A 14,761-nucleotide genomic window follows, 5' to 3' on the forward strand; every position below is an offset into this window, starting at 1 on the left:
TAAAAGTGTTTTAAATATCACGTTTATAATAATCTGTTTTTGAATAAAGTAATATGTTTATCATATAAAACACCAGGTATAAGAGTGCACTCCTTTTTATAATATTAATCTCTATATACATTCTGTTATTATTTTATCACAAATTATTTAAAGTTGGACAATCTTTTTACCCTGTAAAACTCTATGTTTAAGGGGATGCCTCAGTGCTTAACCACCTCCGGACCGCCTAACGCAGGATCGCGTTCCGGAGGTGGCAGCCCTGCGCACAGTCACGCATATATGCGTCATCTCGCGAGACGCGAGATTTCCTGTGAACGCACGCACACAGGCGCGCGCGCTCACAGGAACGGAAGGTAAGAGAGTTGATCTCCAGCCTGCCAGCGGCGATCGTTCGCTGGCAGGCTGGAGATGTGTTTTTTTTTAACCCTAACAGGTATATTAGACGCTGTTTTGATAACAGCGTCTAATATACCTGCTACCTGGTCCTCTGGTGGTCCCCTTTGTTTGGATCGACCACCAGAGGACACAGGTAGCTCAGTAAAGTCCCACCAAGCACCACTACACTACACTACACCCCCCCCCCCGTCACTTATTAACCCCTTATTAGCCCCTGATCACCCCTGATCACCCCATATAGACTCCCTGATCACCCCCCTGTCATTGATTAGCCCCCTGTCATTGATCAACCCCCTGTAAAGCTCCATTCAGACGTCCGCATGATTTTTACGGATCCACTGATAGATGGATCGGATCCGCAAAACGCATCCGGACGTCTGAATGAAGCCTTACAGGGGCGTGATCAATGACTGTGGTTATCACCCCATATAGACTCCCTGATCACCCCCCTGTCATTGATTACACCCCTGTCATTGATTACCCCCCTGTAAAGCTCCATTCAGACGTCCGCATGATTTTTACGGATCCACTGATAGATGGATCCGATCCGCAAAACGCATCCGGACGTCTGAATGAAGCCTTACAGGGGCATGATCAATGACTGTGGTGATCACCCCATATAGACTCCCTGATCACCCCCCTGTAAAGCTCCATTCAGATGTCCGCATGATTTTTACGGATGCACTGATAGATGGATCCGATCCGCAAAACGCATCCGGACGTCTGAATGAAGCCTTACAGGGGCATGATCAATGACTGTGGTGATCACCCCATATAGACTCCCTGATCACCCCCCTGTAAAGCTCCATTCAGATGTCCGCATGATTTTTACGGATGCACTGATAGATGGATCCGATCCGCAAAACGCATCCGGACGTCTGAATGAAGCCTTACAGGGGCATGATCAATGACTGTGGTGATCACCCCATATAGACTCCCTGATCACCCCCCTGTAAAGCTCCATTCAGATGTCCGCATGATTTTTACGGATGCACTGATAGATGGATCCGATCCGCAAAACGCATCCGGACGTCTGAATGAAGCCTTACAGGGGCATGATCAATGACTGTGGTGATCACCCCATATAGACTCCCTGATCACCCCCCCTGTAAAGCTCCATTCAGATGTCCGCATGATTTTTACGGATGCACTGATAGATGGATCGGATCCGCAAAACGCATCCGGACGTCTGAATGAAGCCTTACAGGGGCGTGATCAATGACTGTGGTGATCACCCCATATAGACTCCCTGATCACCCCCCTGTCATTGATTACCCCCCTGTAAAGCTCCATTCAGACGTCCGCATGATTTTTACGGATCCACTGATAGATGGATCGGATCCGCAAAACGCATCCGGACGTCTGAATGAAGCCTTACAGGGGCGTGATCAATGACTGTGGTGATCACCCCATATAGACTCCCTGATCACCCCCCTGTCATTGATTACCCCCCTGTAAAGCTCCATTCAGACGTCCGCATGATTTTTACGGATCCACTGATAGATGGATCGGATCCGCAAAACGCATCCGGACGTCTGAATGAAGCCTTACAGGGGCGTGATCAATGACTGTGGTGATCACCCCATATAGACTCCCTGATCACCCCCCTGTCATTGATCACCCCCCTGTCATTGATCACCCTCTGTAAGGCTCCATTCAGACATTTTTTTGGCCCAAGTTAGCGGAATATTTTTTTTTTCTTCTTACAAAGTCTCATATTCCACTAACTTGTGTCAAAAAATTAAATCTCACATGAACTCACCATACCCCTCACGGAATCCAAATGCGTAAAATTTTTTAGACATTTATATTCCAGACTTCTTCTCACGCTTTAGGGCCCCTAGAATGCCAGGGCAGTATAAATACCCCACATGTGACCCCATTTCGGAAAGAAGACACCCCCAGGTATTCCGTGAGGGGCATATTGAGTCCATGAAAGATTGAAATTTTTGTCCCAAGTTAGCGGAACGGGAGACTTTGTGAGAAAAAAATTAAAAATATCAATTTCCGCTAACTTGTGCCCAAAAAATTTTTTTTCTATGAACTCGCCATGCCCCTCATTGAATACCTTGGGGTGTCTTCTTTCCAAAATGGGGTCACATGTGGGGTATTTATACTGCCCTGGCATTCTAGGGGCCCCGAAGCGTGAGAAGAAGTCTGGTATCCAAATGTCTAAAAATGCCCTCCTAAAAGGAATTTGGGCACCTTTGCGCATCTAGGCTGCAAAAAAGTGTCACACATCTGGTATCGCCGTACTCAGGAGAAGTTGGGGAATGTGTTTTGGGGTGTCATTTTACATATACCCATGCTGGGTGAGAGAAATATCTTGGTCAAATGCCAACTTTGTATAAAAAAATGGGAAAAGTTGTCTTTTGCCAAGATATTTCTCTCACCCAGCAAGGGTATATGTAAAATGACACCCCAAAACACATTCCCCAACTTCTCCTGAATACGGCGATACCACATGTGTGACACTTTTTTGCAGCCTAGGTGGGCAAAGGGGCCCATATTCCAAAGAGCACCTTTAGGATTTCACAGGTCATTTACCTACTTACCACACATTAGGGCCCCTGGAAAATGCCAGGGCAGTATAACTACCCCACAAGTGACCCCATTTTGGAAAGAAGACACCCCAAGGTATTCCGTGAGGGGCATGGCGAGTTCCTAGAATTTTTTATTTTTTGTCACAAGTTAGTGGAAAATGCTGATTTTTTTTTTTTTCATACAAAGTCTCATATTCCACTAACTTGTGACAAAAAATAAAAACTTCCATGAACTCACTAGGCCCATCAGCGAATACCTTGGGGTGTCTTCTTTCCAAAATGGGGTCACTTGTGGGGTAGTTATACTGCCCTGGCATTCTAGTGGCCCAAATGTGTGGTAAGGAGTTTGAAATCAAATTCTGTAATAAATGACCTGTGAAATCCGAAAGGTGCTCTTTGGAATATGGGCCCCTTTGCCCACCTATGTTGCAAAAAAGTGTCACACATCTGGTATCTCCGTACTCAGGAGAAGGTGGGGAATGTGTTTTGGGGTGTCATTTTACATATACCCCTGCTGGGTGAGAGAAATATCTTGGCAAAAGACAACTTTTCCCATTTTTTTATACAAAGTTGGCATTTGACCAAGATATTTCTCTCACCCAGCATGGGTATATGTAAAAAGACACCCCAAAACACATTCCCCAACTTCTACTGAATACGGAGATACCAGATGTGTGACACTTTTTTGCAGCCTAGGTGGGCAAAGAGGCCCACATTCCAAAGAGCACCTTTCGGATTTCACTGGTCATTTTTTACAGAATTTGATTTCAAACTCCTTACCACACATTTGGGCCCCTAGAATGCCAGGGCAGTATAACTACCCCACAAGTGACCCCATTTTGGAAAGAAGAGACCCCAAGGTATTCGCTGATGGGCATAGTGAGTTCATGGAAGTTTTTATTTTTTGTCACAAGTTAGTGGAATATGAGACTTTGTATGAAAAAAAATAAATAAAAAAAATCATCATTTTCCACTAACTTGTGACAAAAAATAAAAAATTCTAGGAACTTGCCATGCCCCTCACGAAATACCTTGGGGTGTCTTCTTTCCAAAATGGGGTCACTTGTGGGGTAGTTATACTGCCCTGGCATTCTAGGGGCCCAAATGTGTGGTAAGGAGTTTGAAATCAAATTCTGTAAAAAATGACCTGTGAAATCCGAAAGGTGCTCTTTGGAATATGGGCCCCTTTGCCCACCTAGGCTGCAAAAAAGTGTCACACATCTAGTATTGCCGTACTCAGGAGAAGGTGGGGAATGTGTTTTGGGGTGTCTTTTTACATATACCCATGCTGGGTGAGAGAAATATCTTGGCAAAAGACAACTTTTCCCATTTTTTTATACAAAGTTGTCATTTGACCAAGATATTTATCTCACCCAGCATGGGTATATGTAAAAAGACACCCCAAAACACATTCCTCAACTTCTCCTGAATACAGAGATACCAGATGTGTGACACTTTTTTGCAGCCTAGGTGGGCAAAGGGGCCCATATTCCAAAGAGCACCTTTCGGATTTCACTCGTCATTTTTTACAGAATTTGATTTCAAACTCCTTACCACACATTTGGGCCCCTAGAATGCCAGGGCAGTATAACTACCCCACAAGTGACCCCATTTTGGAAAGAAGAGACCCCAAGGTATTTCGTGATGGGCATAGTGAGTTCATAGAAGTTTTTATTTTTTGTCACAAGTTAGTGGAATATGAGACTTTGTAAGGAAAAAAAAAAAAAAAAAAAAAATCATCATTTTCCGCTAACTTGTGACAAAAAATAAAAAGTTCTATGAACTCACTATGCCCATCAGCGAATACCTTAGGGTGTGTACTTTCCGAAATGGGGTCATTTGTGGGGTGTTTGTACTGTCTGGGCATTGTAGAACCTCAGGAAACATGACAGGTGCTCAGAAAGTCAGAGCTGCTTCAAAAAGCGGAAATTCACATTTTTGTACCATAGTTTGTAAACGCTATAACTTTTACCCAAACCATTTTTTTTTTACCCAAACATTTTTTTTTTATCAAAGACATGTAGAACTATAAATTTAGAGCAAAATTTCTATATGTATCTCGTTTTTTTTTGCAAAATTTTACAACTGAAAGTGAAAAATGTCATTTTTTTGCAAAAAAATCGTTAAATTTCGATTAATAACAAAAAAAGTAAAAATGTCAGCAGCAATGAAATACCACCAAATGAAAGCTCTATTAGTGAGAAGAAAAGGAGGTAAAATTCATTTGGGTGGTAAGTTGCATGACCGAGCAATAAACGGTGAAAGTAGTGTAGGTCAGAAGTGTAAAAAGTGGCCTGGTCTTTCAGGGTGTTTAAGCACTGGGGGCTGAGGTGGTTAATACTGTTGACCATTCCTTAGGATAGACATGGATAAACAGACCAGCAGGTTGCTAGTGAAAAAACTGAGATGAGGCAGATGGATAGGGTTAACTAAAACACAGACATAGCCTAAACTGAAACTGGAAGTGCTGGAATACAAAAGCAGTGCAGGAGAAAACATGGATTTGGAAGTGCGCACACTGTCCCTTTAAGATGCCGGAGGTGAGCGTGCACAAGCCACTCTAAGGAGAAATAGGCTGGAGCACAAGGCAGAACCATGGTGGTAGCAGCATGGTGAGTAGCACAGGTATCATACCTGTAACAGTAGCTGCTGTGTACAGCTGTTCCCCCTGCTTATCGCCGCGGTGATCTGCGGCCGGTGGTTCCCATTCACCGCTGCAGTCCTGGGCTCTGTGTGGTTGCTGTTGTTCTGGGATCTGCTCCACAGTTTGCTCTCAGACCTGGCCACAGCATGCTTGCTGCTTGTTCCTGCAGCACTTCCTTAAGGGCTGGCGTGCGTCACTTCCTGGGCTTTATGGGATTGGTCATGTGACCTCGCTATTCTATCCTATCTCTCCTGCGCATATATAAGGTGCTCAGCCCCCTTCGCAGATGCCTCTGTGTCAATGTCCTTGTGTCCTGCTAAGGTTCCTGTTTTCAGCTTGTGTTCTCGTGTTCCTGATTCGTATCTGTATTCCTGGACTCTGCTACCTGTTATATCCCTACCTGCTTGCCTCGACTCTCCTGTAACTGTGCCGCCTGCCCTGACCTTTTGCCTGTCTGACTACACCTCTGCCTCATCCTTCGGTCCTGCACCTCTGGTACCTTTCTCAGGTACCTCATGGTCTGCCTGGATTAGCTGCCCTGCATGCCTATTCTCCTCAAGAGGTAGCGACCGGGTGTTCCCCTCGGGAAAGTCTATCCCCACCATCAGGGGTACTGTAAAGATCCAAGGGTTCACATAGACAACGCCCTTAGAGGAGGTAGGACACATGGCACAGTGGGTTCACATCCACTGGTTTGTGACAATGCCCTCAGGGAACAGCAGAGTAATGGCAGTCATAGACAGCTGATCTAAAAGCCAGTGTCGTCACATTCATCAGTTAAGTGGCCTAGGTGCAGCTGCAATATCAAGCACAGCTCCTATCCAATGGATGGTGCTGTGATTTTTAAGCTACAAGCACCGCAGCCTCCTGAGGATAGGTCATCAGTATTAAACACTCGGACAGCCACTTTAATGATATAAATTAAAGATGTGTGTAATTTTTTCTATAATCTGGATAGATTTAGTTCATTGTATCCTTTGTTAAGTGCATAGCTTAATCCTTTCTATACAGTGTTTGTTTAATATTTTCATAGTCGACAGTCACTCAATTTCATGTGACAAACAATGACTTCATAGAGTCATTTTAACCTTTTGTTAAAGGGGTTGTCCGGGTTCAGAGCTGAACCCGGACATACCTCCATTTTCACCCAGGCAGCTCCGCTGACTTAAGCATCAGAGCAGTTCATGCTCCGATGCTCTCCTTTGCCCTGCGCTAAATCGCGCAGGGCAAAGGCATTTTTTGGAGATCCGGGGCTCTTCATGGGGCTGCCAGGAAGCCCGGTGACGTCACCGAACATACTGCCGGGCGGAAGTTTCCGCCCGGCAGTGTGTTATTGAAAACAAAAGAGACCTTGCCCTGCGCGATTTAGCGCAGGGTAAGGGAGCGCATCGGAGTATGAGATGCTCCGATGCTAGCCTCAGGGGGGCTGCCTGGGTGAAAATAAGGGTATGTCCGGGTTCAGCTCTGAACCCGGACAACCCCTTTAAGAGTTACTGAACCTGAGGGGCGTGGTCTGGCTGCCTAGGCGGATGGGTGCATAGAGCCTGAGCTCCCGTGTCGGCACTGAACAAAGCGACTAATAGCAAGCTCAGCGATTATCGGAGATACCCTGCTACATACGCAGGAGGAAGAGACCTTCACTAGACATGACGGGCCGAAGAAAGAAAGTGGCCAAACAGCCCAAACTCACGAAATTCTACTCCTCCAGAGATGCCGGAGAAATCCAAGATGGCACCGGCAGTGAAGCGGTCCCTCCTGGAAAGCGCACGGCGAATGCAGACCTGCCGCTGGCTTCCCCCACTACAAACCTGCGGAGATCGTTATCTGATTCAGCGCTCCACTCCCAGCTGGTTCTGGAGGAAGGTGACATAGATACAAACAGGGGACCGGAGAAAACCGCAGGCCTGAATGAAATGCAGGGCCAGGTGAGCCGCGTTCCTCTGTCCAGCAGCGCACTGCGGGAGTTTCCCTCAGGCCACCGGGACATTTTATGGTCTCAGACCAACTTGGGGGCTGAAAATACTCCTTCACAGGGGGCTACTAAGCGGGTCCAAACAACCCCAGATGATGATGGGGAATTAGCGCTGCAAGCATTAAAGGTATCTAATACCGCCCTCACAGACACAACCATGAGGGACATGCTCATTCTACAGCGGCGTTCCATGTTGCTGGACATTAAGTCCATTATAGCTCCTCTGCGCTCGGACATTGATGATCTAGGGCCCGGACGGACCACCTAGAAAACAAGTTTGGAGACTTTGCTGCTTCACATAATGCATTAATCGACGCGCACTCAGAACTAGAGGCAGAGGTCGAAAGCATCAAGGCCAAAATGGCTGACCTTGAAGATAGGAGCAGGCGCAATAATATAAAGCTGAGAGGGATCCCAGAATCGGCGCCCCCCAGAGAAATCCCTGATTATGTGCGGTCTCTTCTGAAAGCGGTGTTACCGGACTGTCATGAAAGGGATCTAGAAATTGACAGGGCGCATCGTGTACCGCGTCCGTGCCATTTGGAAGATTCAGTACCCCGTGATGTGTTAGCCAGGGTGCATTTTTTCAAGATCAAAGAACAGTTGCTGGCATCTGCGAGGAAAAATGGAGGCCTCCCTGCACTATTCCACAAAATTCTACTATTTGCTGATTTGTCTGCAGCTACACTGCGACTGAGGAGAGCCTTTTTACCTGTCATGTCGGCCGTCAGAAGCGCTGAAATATTGTATAGGTGGGGCTTTGCTGTTCGCCTGCTGATCCAACATGGCGGAATCATTCATGCCGTCAAAGCTCTGGAAGAAGGTCTGGAGCTCCTGCAAAGCTGGAATATACCTGTGGCCATTACTGGCAACTCGCCAGGCCCCTGCTAAAGTCCGGAAAGACTGGTCAAGAGTTCGCTGAGTATAGCTTTAACCAAGGCGAGTGGACCTCGCCAGTCAGGTGCTGTACGTTAGCAAGGGTTCTGTCGCCCTAACATCCCTTTGTTGTCCTAGGTTGCAGACGGGACATTTGCCCTACATTTAGTACTGAGCCTTATCAGGCTCATTCCTTGTTAATATGTTATTGCTACCTTACCTCCTATGTTTTTGGGGGTTCCATTCGTTAGTAGTTTATGATATGCCTGTAACTACTAGTGCTGCCTATGCCAGGAAGACACGGGCGCCCTCGCTGGGAGACGGCCTGTGTTTAGTATCTCTCTTATTACCTACTACTATGCAAATGTTGTTTGTTTTGATATACAATGGTAATAACTTTTGCTAGTCTGAATGCCAATGGCTTAAATAGCCCTATGCGTAGATCACACATGTGGAAGGAAGCCAAATTGCTGAAATGTGATATTTTGGGAATACAGGAGACACACGTGCTTCAGAGAGACGCATCTAGATTGAAACATCCGCTGTTTCCCCACATATTTCAGTCACATTTTCATTCTAAAGCCAGGGGGGTCATGTTAGCAATTAAAAACACTGTTGCGTTTACACAGTTCATGCAGACCCTTTGGGGAGATATGTCATTTTGATCTGTACACTAAACAACGGTGTTATTCACGATAGTATCTTTATATGCGCCTAATCAAGGTCAATTGCATTTTCTCCACAAGGTGTTGAAGCAGGTCAGGAAAAAACAACAGGGAAAATTAGTGGTTTGTGGGGATTTTAATTTGACTTCAGACCCATCAGTTGACACCTCCTCGCCCACAACAAGGTACACCCCTAGCTGATACATTCTGGAGAGAGGAACTTTATGACGTGTGGCATATACACCACGCATCTGCTAGACACTATACATTTCATTCTGGAGTTCACAATGTGTACTCCAGACTAGACATGTTTCTCGTGGATAGAGCACTTCTTCCACATGCTCAAGCCTCCTCCCTGGAAACTATCAAGTGGTCTGACCACGCTGCTATCACCTTGTCAATCACAGAAACGGTTAGCTCCCCCCAAACATATATGTGGAGAAGTAGCCCATTCTTATTGTCTGATCCCCAATATAGGGCAAAAATAGAGGCAGATGTGCAGGAGTTCTTCCAGCTAAATAATTCCACACACACAGACCCAGTGACCCTGTGGAACGCCCACAAAGCATAGGTTAGGGGATCCTTTATACAACAGGGGGCAATTAGAAAAAAAACGTATGGAAGCTAAAATGTCAGATATTTTATCCCAATTACAACATGTAGAAACAAATAACAAGGTGAGTCCTTCTCCGCTTTTGTCTGAGGAGATCAGACGCCTCAGACAGGAGCTGAGAGGATATATGCTTTCCTCATTTGAGAAAATGCATAGAAAATCAAAGGCGTCCTACTACTCGCAGGATAATAAGGCGGGAAAGCTGCTGGCATCGAGATTTAAGGCCCGGTGTACAAAAAGCAGAATCCCATACATTCTCCATCCGCATTCACAGGAGAAGGTCTATTCCCCCGCAGATATCGCTAATGGCTTTAAGGCTTATTACGCAGACCTGTATAATTTACGCAATACCCATCCAACTCCAGATGAGCTTAATGACCGAGTCAACCAATATCTCCTATCCCTGTAACTGCCCACATTGAATAGTTCCCAGCTTATAGATCTCAATTCCCCAATTGAGAATGAGGAAGTGGAGGTGGTGATTGCGTCTCTTCCGAGAGACAAGGCACCTGGACCTGACGGCTTTGCTAGCCACTATTATAAGGAGTTTAAGCACATCATCAGCCCTCCTCTAAAAGACTTTTGCCAAACAGCTATGTCCCAAGGATCCTTGCCAGATGAGAATTTACAAGCTCTAATAATAACACTCCCTAAACCGGGCAAAGAACCAGATAGGCCCCAAAATTTTAGACCCATTTCCCTGCTAAACCAGGATGTAAAAATTTATGCGAAACTACTGGCCACCCGTTTAGCTAAAATTCTCCCTTTGATTATCCATGTAGACCAAGCGGGATTCGTCCCAACCCGGCAGACTTATTATAATACAAGACGCCTCTTAGGTATTTTTCACCATGTCCAAAAGAATAAAACTCCTACATTGGCTCTAGCACTAGATGCCGAAAAGGCCTTTGACAGGCTCCGTTGGGCCTTTGCCTTTTCAGTACTTGAAAAAATGGGGATAACAGGGCATATGCTCACAGCCATTAGGGCACTTTATAGCAACCCCACGGGCAGAACATATGTGAACAGAGCCTTGTCGGAGGTTTTTGAACTTACAAATGGGACTCGACAGGGGTGCCCTCTCTCACCCCTTATATTCATAATAGCCATGGAGCCACTAGCCCAAGCGATCAGACAGGACACACGTATAGTAGGGGTTAATATAGGTGGGAGCTCTCACGTCATATCATATGCAGATGACGTGTGTTTGACCCTAGCCAACCCAATGGAGTCTTTGAGGGAGGTTATGGCTCAAATTTCCATCTATGGGGACCTTTCATTTTACCATCTAAATGCCTCAAAGACACAAGCCCTCCCCATTCATATGCCGGAACATCAAGTGGTGACCCTTCACAACACATGGAAGTTTGACTGGAGATAGGATAGCATTAAGTACCTAGGAGTCAATATGTCCCCTTCACAAAACCTGCTATACGCTCAAAATTATGACGCCTTGTTAATATCCACAGAAAAGGAACTCTTAGAATTTGCCAAACATGACACCTCGTGGTTGGGGAAGATTGCTACATTTAAAATGTTCATTCTGCCTAAGTTTTTATACCTATATCACACCCTGCCAATTCCCATCCCAGAAAAGTTTTTTCTCCAAAGCACATTCACTCTTATCTAAATATTTTTGGGACAAAAAACACCCTAGGATAGCCCGAGACATTATGACAAAGGATCGCCGGAAGGGAGGTCTAGCGTTGCCAGATTTGAAAATGTACTATATTACTTCCTTGGTTTCCATGTTAAAGGGTTGGATACAGCCCTCCCAGGATCTGCCCTGGGTCCAACTTGAAGCTTCTCAAGCTGTCCCATACTCTTTAGAGGGACTGTTGAGCTTGCCATTCTGAAAGATACACATTCCCAAAAAGTTAGGCCCAACAGTGTCGGCATCTCTGAAAGCGTGGTCCAAGTATCATGTTTTAGCAAACACAGACACTCCCCCCAAAATTGCATCCCTCCCCTTTTCTGTGCTTCGGACACTACTTCCCCAAACAGATTTGTCACAATGGGCGACAGCAGGCATACATAGTGTGGGGGACTTGTTGATACATGGTGTATTGCAACCATTTCAGTGGATCAGGGACAGATTTTCTATCCCTAGCCGGGAGTTTTTCAAGTATCTTCAGCTCCGACATTTATTGCAGGACCTGCAGCCATCCGGAGTAAAAATTGACAGATTGGCTAAGCTATACCTCACAAGTGCTCTGAAAGGCTTGAAATCCCTTTATAACAACATTCTCCACCTGGGGTCCTTTAAGCGCTCACACTTGATGATGGCGTGGGAGAAGGACATGAATTTGTCTATCTCTGAAAAGGAATGGCTGCAGGCCCTCAGAATGATACACAAATATTTGAAGTGCGTATCCCATGTAGAATCGGCGATTAAAACCGTTTTGAGGTGGTACTATACGCCGGATAAACTGGCACTTATGTATGACGCAGTTTCTGATAGATGTTGGAGAGGATGCGGAGGAAGGGGTACCCTGTATCATATATTATGGCAATGTCCTAAGATCCAATCATATTGGTCAAATTGCAAAGATTTATTGGCCAAAATTGTACCTCATGGGGTGGTTTGGTCACCACGAATGGTCCTGTTACTGATTGGAATAGATGCCCTACCTGTCCGCTTGAGGGCTATACACTGTATCTTCTGTGTAACAGTGAAACTATTACTGTTGCGTAAGTGGAAAACCCAAGATATACCGGATATCTCTGAATTGATAGATACTATTAACACCACATACTCATATGAGAGAATTATAGCTTTGGGGGGGAAGGGTATGATAAGTTCTTCCTAAATTGGAGACCGTGGTCAGGTTCCTCATATAGTACACAATTTTAGGAAAGCATTAGCTGCTTATGGTGTGGCATTAATCTAATTTGCGAGAAAGTGTCATACTGATATCTGGGGGGGACATGTAGAAGATTGGGCAATTGGCCATTGGCTTTGAATTTTCAGACATAGGTAGCCACTTATCTTAACTCAATAATATTTTCGCTGACAGAAGGCATGTATAATTATCTTACAAACGTAAAAACATAAATGCAATAGCACTCTGCAACCAGCACTCTGCCCTGCCTCTATGCTGGATGTTGAATGAGGCATTGGTGTACATTTTGGCCAAAGCGTAATAAGCCACTCACCACGTCAAGGTCGCCTCTATGAGTGGTCCCTAACACTAGTTCCTACCTGTTTATGGGCCATGATAGCCACACAAAGTCCAGGGAGCGCAGCCACAGCATGCACGCCAGGCACACTGCTTTTAACCCCGTCCGGTGCCGTGACAGCTTTCATCGGATCCAAGGATGCAAGTACCAACATGCATGCTGAGCCCACTATATACTTCTCCTGGAGCCAAATGGCCACTGGTAGGCGCTATAAAAGTAGACTCAGTTTTATACTGACTTTAAAACCAGCCTCCAGGGCAGACTAACTGGTCAGGTGTGCATGACTGCTGCATGGAGATCGCCACGCCTTCAATATATACTACAAAGAAAAAATGTGGGGGATTCAGTCAGCACAACCCTGTATGCAGGTGCACATCGCTATGGCGAAATACACATACAAACATAAAAACATAAATGCAATAGCACTCTGCAACCAGCACTCTGCCCTGCCTCTATGCTGGATGTTGAATGAGGCATTGGTGTACATTTTGGCCAAAGCGTAATAAGCCACTCACCACGTCAAGGTCGCCTCTATGAGTGGTCCCTAACACTAGTTCCTACCTGTTTATGGGCCATGATAGCTACACAAAGTCCAGGGAGCGCAGGTACAGCATGCACGCCAGGCACACTCTGCTTTTAACCCCGTCCGGTGCCGTGACAGCTTTCATCGGATCCAGGGATGCAAGTACCAACATGCATGCTGAGCCCACTATATACTTCTCCTGGAGCCAAATGGCCACTGGTAGGCGCTATAAAGTAGACTAAGTTTTATACTGACTTTAAAACCAGCCTCCAGGGCAGACTAACTGGTCAGGTGTGCATGACTGCATGGAGATCGCCACACCTCCAATATATACTACAAAGAAAAAATGTGGGGGATTCAGTCAGCACAACCCTGTATGCAGGTGCACATCGCTATGGCGAAATACACATACAAACGTAAAAACATAAATGCAATAGCACTCTGCAACTAGCACTCTGCCCTGCCTCTATGCTGGATGTTGAATGAGGCATTGGTGTACATTTTGGCCAAAGCGTAATAAGCCACTCACCACGTCAAGGTCACCTCTATGAGTGGTCCCTAACACTAGTTCCTACCTGTTTATGGGCCATGATAGCTACACAAAGTCCAGGGAGCGCAGGTCAGCATGCACGCCAGGCACACGTTGCTTTTAACCCCGTCCAGTGCCGTGACAGCTTTCATCGGATCCAAGGATGCAAGTACCAACATGCATGCTGAGCCCACTATATACTTCTCCTGGAGCCAAATGGCCACTGGTAGGCGGTATAAAAGTAGACTCAGTTTTATACTGACTTTAAAACCAGCCTCCAGGGCAGACTAACTGGTCAGGTGTGCATGACTGCATGGAGATCGCCACGCCTCCAATATATACTACAAAGAAAAAATGTGGGGGATTCAGTCAGCACAACCCTGTATGCAGGTGCACATTGCTATGGCGAAATACACATACAAACGTAAAAACATAAATGCAATAGCACTCTGCAACCAGCACTCTGCCCTGCCTCTATGCTGGATGTTGAATGAGGCATTGGTGAACATTTTGGCCAAAGCGTAATAAGGGTTAAAAGCAGAGTGTGCCTGGCGTGCATGCTGTACCTGCACTCCCTGGACTTTGTGTGGCTATCATGGCCCATAAACAGGTAGGAACTAGTGTTAGGGACCACTCATAGAGGTGACCTTGACGTGGTGAGTGGCTTATTACGCTTTGGCCAAAATGTACACCAATGCCTCATTCAACATCCAGCATAGAGGCAGGGCAGAGTGCTGGTTGCAGAGTACTATTGCATTTATGTTTTTACGTTTGTATGTGTATTTCGCCATAGCGATGTGCACCTGCATACAGGGTTGTG

This window comes from Bufo bufo, chromosome 2, assembly GCF_905171765.1.
Source record: "Bufo bufo chromosome 2, aBufBuf1.1, whole genome shotgun sequence".
Lineage (NCBI taxonomy): Eukaryota > Metazoa > Chordata > Amphibia > Anura > Bufonidae > Bufo > Bufo bufo.